We start from the raw sequence: 5,284 nt of genomic DNA on the forward strand, positions 1-5,284 counted from the left end.
CTCACCCTGAACACGCCCGATCTCGTCTGATCTCGGAAGCTAAGCAGGGTCGGGCCTGGTCAGTACTTGGATGGGAGACCGCCTGGGAATACCAGGTGCTGTAAGCTTTTTTCACTCCTCTTTACAAAAAGCAGAGGGCGCTGCTGCTTTTTCAGTGGACACCGACAGGGTGGGAAGGAAATAGCTAGATCATGACTTGCCGGTATAGAAATGACACAAATCCAGTTAAATGATGGCTTTCATCATTCCTAAGCTCATCGATCATTTTCTTTTCAATTTTATGCTAACGTATTCTACATTTCAACAGTAAATATTAATCTTTTTACTGCACTACATTTGTGATCCTTATAGCCACTTTGTACATTCTGATTTGACATTTAAAAGCTGTGAGTGTGTCTGGCAATCTGCAGGCGCTCCCTGTATAGACGAAAGAGCAAAGCGTGGTGATATAGTATCTTTAAAAGGCCCTTTGGTAGGCACAATATTTGCTTACGGCCATACCACCCTGAACACGCCCGATCTCGTCTGATCTCGGAAGCTAAGCAGGGTCGGGCCTGGTCAGTACTTGGATGGGAGACCGCCTGGGAATACCAGGTGCTGTAAGCTTTTTTCACTCCTCTTTACAAAAAGCAGAGGGCGCTGCTGCTTTTTCAGTGGACACCGACAGGGTGGGAAGGAAATAGCTAGATCATGACTTGCCGGTATAGAAATGACACAAATCCAGTTAAATGATGGCTTTCATCATTCCTAAGCTCATCGATCATTTTCTTTTCAATTTTATGCTAACGTATTCTACATTTCAACAGTAAATATTAATATTTTTACTGCACTACATTTGTGATCCTTATAGCCACTTTGTACATTCTGATTTGACATTTAAAAGCTGTGAGTGTGTCTGGAAATCTGCAGGCGCTCCCTGTATAGACGAAAGAGCAAAGCGTGGTGATATAGTATCTTTAAAAGGCCCTTTGGTAGGCACAATATTTGCTTACGGCCATACCACCCTGAACACGCCCGATCTCGTCTGATCTCGGAAGCTAAGCAGGGTCGGGCCTGGTCAGTACTTGGATGGGAGACCGCCTGGGAATACCAGGTGCTGTAAGCTTTTTTCACTCCTCTTTACAAAAAGCAGAGGGCGCTGCTGCTTTTTCAGTGGACACCGACAGGGTGGGAAGGAAATAGCTAGATCATGACTTGCCGGTATAGAAATGACACAAATCCAGTTAAATGATGGCTTTCATCATTCCTAAGCTCATCGATCATTTTCTTTTCAATTTTATGCTAACGTATTCTACATTTCAACAGTAAATATTAATATTTTTACTGCACTACATTTGTGATCCTTATAGCCACTTTGTACATTCTGATTTGACATTTAAAAGCTGTGAGTGTGTCTGGCAATCTGCAGGCGCTCCCTGTATAGACGAAAGAGCAAAGCGTGGTGATATAGTATCTTTAAAAGGCCCTTTGGTAGGCACAATATTTGCTTACGGCCATACCACCCTGAACACGCCCGATCTCGTCTGATCTCGGAAGCTAAGCAGGGTCGGGCCTGGTCAGTACTTGGATGGGAGACCGCCTGGGAATACCAGGTGCTGTAAGCTTTTTTCACTCCTCTTTACAAAAAGCAGAGGGCGCTGCTGCTTTTTCAGTGGACACCGACAGGGTGGGAAGGAAATAGCTAGATCATGACTTGCCGGTATAGAAATGACACAAATCCAGTTAAATGATGGCTTTCATCATTCCTAAGCTCATCGATCATTTTCTTTTCAATTTTATGCTAACGTATTCTACATTTCAACAGTAAATATTAATCTTTTTACTGCACTACATTTGTGATCCTTATAGCCACTTTGTACATTCTGATTTGACATTTAAAAGCTGTGAGTGTGTCTGGCAATCTGCAGGCGCTCCCTGTATAGACGAAAGAGCAAAGCGTGGTGATATAGTATCTTTAAAAGGACCTTTGGTAGGCACAATATTTGCTTACGGCCATACCACCCTGAACACGCCCGATCTCGTCTGATCTCGGAAGCTAAGCAGGGTCGGGCCTGGTCAGTACTTGGATGGGAGACCGCCTGGGAATACCAGGTGCTGTAAGCTTTTTTCACTCCTCTTTACAAAAAGCAGAGGGCGCTGCTGCTTTTTCAGTGGACACCGACAGGGTGGGAAGGAAATAGCTAGATCATGACTTGCCGGTATAGAAATGACACAAATCCAGTTAAATGATGGCTTTCATCATTCCTAAGCTCATCGATCATTTTCTTTTCAATTTTATGCTAACGTATTCTACATTTCAACAGTAAATATTAATCTTTTTACTGCACTACATTTGTGATCCTTATAGCCACTTTGTACATTCTGATTTGACATTTAAAAGCTGTGAGTGTGTCTGGCAATCTGCAGGCGCTCCCTGTATAGACGAAAGAGCAAAGCGTGGTGATATAGTATCTTTAAAAGGCCCTTTGGTAGGCACAATATTTGCTTACGGCCATACCACCCTGAACACGCCCGATCTCGTCTGATCTCGGAAGCTAAGCAGGGTCGGGCCTGGTCAGTACTTGGATGGGAGACCGCCTGGGAATACCAGGTGCTGTAAGCTTTTTTCACTCCTCTTTACAAAAAGCAGAGGGCGCTGCTGCTTTTTCAGTGGACACCGACAGGGTGGGAAGGAAATAGCTAGATCATGACTTGCCGGTATAGAAATGACACAAATCCAGTTAAATGATGGCTTTCATCATTCCTAAGCTCATCGATCATTTTCTTTTCAATTTTATGCTAACGTATTCTACATTTCAACAGTAAATATTAATCTTTTTACTGCACTACATTTGTGATCCTTATAGCCACTTTGTACATTCTGATTTGACATTTAAAAGCTGTGAGTGTGTCTGGCAATCTGCAGGCGCTCCCTGTATAGACGAAAGAGCAAAGCGTGGTGATATAGTATCTTTAAAAGGCCCTTTGGTAGGCACAATATTTGCTTACGGCCATACCACCCTGAACACGCCCGATCTCGCCTGATCTCGGAAGCTAAGCAGGGTCGGGCCTGGTCAGTACTTGGATGGGAGACCGCCTGGGAATACCAGGTGCTGTAAGCTTTTTTCACTCCTCTTTACAAAAAGCAGAGGGCGCTGCTGCTTTTTCAGTGGACACCGACAGGGTGGGAAGGAAATAGCTAGATCATGACTTGCCGGTATAGAAATGACACAAATCCAGTTAAATGATGGCTTTCATCATTCCTAAGCTCATCGATCATTTTCTTTTCAATTTTATGCTAACGTATTCTACATTTCAACAGTAAATATTAATCTTTTTACTGCACTACATTTGTGATCCTTATAGCCACTTTGTACATTCTGATTTGACATTTAAAAGCTGTGAGTGTGTCTGGCAATCTGCAGGCGCTCCCTGTATAGACGAAAGAGCAAAGCGTGGTGATATAGTATCTTTAAAAGGCCCTTTGGTAGGCACAATATTTGCTTACGGCCATACCACCCTGAACACGCCCGATCTCGCCTGATCTCGGAAGCTAAGCAGGGTCGGGCCTGGTCAGTACTTGGATGGGAGACCGCCTGGGAATACCAGGTGCTGTAAGCTTTTTTCACTCCTCTTTACAAAAAGCAGAGGGCGCTGCTGCTTTTTCAGTGGACACCGACAGGGTGGGAAGGAAATAGCTAGATCATGACTTGCCGGTATAGAAATGACACAAATCCAGTTAAATGATGGCTTTCATCATTCCTAAGCTCATCGATCATTTTCTTTTCAATTTTATGCTAACGTATTCTACATTTCAACAGTAAATATTAATATTTTTACTGCACTACATTTGTGATCCTTATAGCCACTTTGTACATTCTGATTTGACATTTAAAAGCTGTGAGTGTGTCTGGCAATCTGCAGGCGCTCCCTGTATAGACGAAAGAGCAAAGCGTGGTGATATAGTATCTTTAAAAGGCCCTTTGGTAGGCACAATATTTGCTTACGGCCATACCACCCTGAACACGCCCGATCTCGTCTGATCTCGGAAGCTAAGCAGGGTCGGGCCTGGTCAGTACTTGGATGGGAGACCGCCTGGGAATACCAGGTGCTGTAAGCTTTTTTCACTCCTCTTTACAAAAGCAGAGGGCGCTGCTGCTTTTTCAGTGGACACCGACAGGGTGGGAAGGATATAGCTAGATCATGACTTGCCGGTATAGAAATGACACAAATCCAGTTAAATGATGGCTTTCATCATTCCTAAGCTCATCGATCATTTTCTTTTCAATTTTATGCTAACGTATTCTACATTTCAACAGTAAATATTAATCTTTTTACTGCACTACATTTGTGATCCTTATAGCCACTTTGTACATTCTGATTTGACATTTAAAAGCTGTGAGTGTGTCTGGAAATCTGCAGGCGCTCCCTGTATAGACGAAAGAGCAAAGCGTGGTGATATAGTATCTTTAAAAGGCCCTTTGGTAGGCACAATATTTGCTTACGGCCATACCACCCTGAACACGCCCGATCTCGTCTGATCTCGGAAGCTAAGCAGGGTCGGGCCTGGTCAGTACTTGGATGGGAGACCGCCTGGGAATACCAGGTGCTGTAAGCTTTTTTCACTCCTCTTTACAAAAAGCAGAGGGCGCTGCTGCTTTTTCAGTGGACACCGACAGGGTGGGAAGGAAATAGCTAGATCATGACTTGCCGGTATAGAAATGACACAAATCCAGTTAAATGATGGCTTTCATCATTCCTAAGCTCATCGATCATTTTCTTTTCAATTTTATGCTAACGTATTCTACATTTCAACAGTAAATATTAATCTTTTTACTGCACTACATTTGTGATCCTTATAGCCACTTTGTACATTCTGATTTGACATTTAAAAGCTGTGAGTGTGTCTGGAAATCTGCAGGCGCTCCCTGTATAGACGAAAGAGCAAAGCGTGGTGATATAGTATCTTTAAAAGGCCCTTTGGTAGGCACAATATTTGCTTACGGCCATACCACCCTGAACACGCCCGATCTCGTCTGATCTCGGAAGCTAAGCAGGGTCGGGCCTGGTCAGTACTTGGATGGGAGACCGCCTGGGAATACCAGGTGCTGTAAGCTTTTTTCACTCCTCTTTACAAAAAGCAGAGGGCGCTGCTGCTTTTTCAGTGGACACCGACAGGGTGGGAAGGAAATAGCTAGATCATGACTTGCCGGTATAGAAATGACACAAATCCAGTTAAATGATGGCTTTCATCATTCCTAAGCTCATCGATCATTTTCTTTTCAATTTTATGCTAACGTATTCT

The 5,284-nt window shown here is 43.6% G+C and overlaps 10 non-coding genes and 1 pseudogene across 10 annotated transcripts; all 11 read left to right on the forward strand.

Annotated features, from left to right (window-relative positions):
* LOC129114559 (5S ribosomal RNA) lies at window positions 1-107 on the forward strand (annotated as a pseudogene; the record flags this gene model as incomplete).
* A 380-nt stretch (window positions 108-487) lies between these two features.
* Window positions 488-606, forward strand: LOC129114553 (5S ribosomal RNA). The gene has a single exon (XR_008532549.1). It is a non-coding gene; the product is annotated as a 5S ribosomal RNA (ribosomal RNA).
* Window positions 607-986: 380 nt separating this feature from the next.
* LOC129114560 (5S ribosomal RNA) lies at window positions 987-1,105 on the forward strand. Its single transcript, XR_008532555.1, has one exon. It is a non-coding gene; the product is annotated as a 5S ribosomal RNA (ribosomal RNA).
* A 380-nt stretch (window positions 1,106-1,485) lies between these two features.
* LOC129114561 (5S ribosomal RNA) lies at window positions 1,486-1,604 on the forward strand. The gene has a single exon (XR_008532556.1). It is a non-coding gene; the product is annotated as a 5S ribosomal RNA (ribosomal RNA).
* A 380-nt stretch (window positions 1,605-1,984) lies between these two features.
* On the forward strand, window positions 1,985-2,103 carry LOC129114562 (5S ribosomal RNA). The gene has a single exon (XR_008532557.1). It is a non-coding gene; the product is annotated as a 5S ribosomal RNA (ribosomal RNA).
* A 380-nt stretch (window positions 2,104-2,483) lies between these two features.
* On the forward strand, window positions 2,484-2,602 carry LOC129114563 (5S ribosomal RNA). Its single transcript, XR_008532558.1, has one exon. It is a non-coding gene; the product is annotated as a 5S ribosomal RNA (ribosomal RNA).
* Window positions 2,603-2,982: 380 nt separating this feature from the next.
* LOC129114557 (5S ribosomal RNA) lies at window positions 2,983-3,101 on the forward strand. The gene has a single exon (XR_008532553.1). It is a non-coding gene; the product is annotated as a 5S ribosomal RNA (ribosomal RNA).
* A 380-nt stretch (window positions 3,102-3,481) lies between these two features.
* Window positions 3,482-3,600, forward strand: LOC129114558 (5S ribosomal RNA). The gene has a single exon (XR_008532554.1). It is a non-coding gene; the product is annotated as a 5S ribosomal RNA (ribosomal RNA).
* Window positions 3,601-3,980: 380 nt separating this feature from the next.
* On the forward strand, window positions 3,981-4,099 carry LOC129114554 (5S ribosomal RNA). Its single transcript, XR_008532550.1, has one exon. It is a non-coding gene; the product is annotated as a 5S ribosomal RNA (ribosomal RNA).
* A 379-nt stretch (window positions 4,100-4,478) lies between these two features.
* Window positions 4,479-4,597, forward strand: LOC129114555 (5S ribosomal RNA). Its single transcript, XR_008532551.1, has one exon. It is a non-coding gene; the product is annotated as a 5S ribosomal RNA (ribosomal RNA).
* Window positions 4,598-4,977: 380 nt separating this feature from the next.
* On the forward strand, window positions 4,978-5,096 carry LOC129114556 (5S ribosomal RNA). Its single transcript, XR_008532552.1, has one exon. It is a non-coding gene; the product is annotated as a 5S ribosomal RNA (ribosomal RNA).
* Window positions 5,097-5,284: the final 188 nt, after the last annotated feature.

The sequence above is a fragment of the Anoplopoma fimbria genome, unplaced genomic scaffold, assembly GCF_027596085.1.
Source record: "Anoplopoma fimbria isolate UVic2021 breed Golden Eagle Sablefish unplaced genomic scaffold, Afim_UVic_2022 Un_contig_4907_pilon_pilon, whole genome shotgun sequence".
In the NCBI taxonomy this organism is placed as follows: Eukaryota; Metazoa; Chordata; class Actinopteri; order Perciformes; family Anoplopomatidae; genus Anoplopoma; species Anoplopoma fimbria.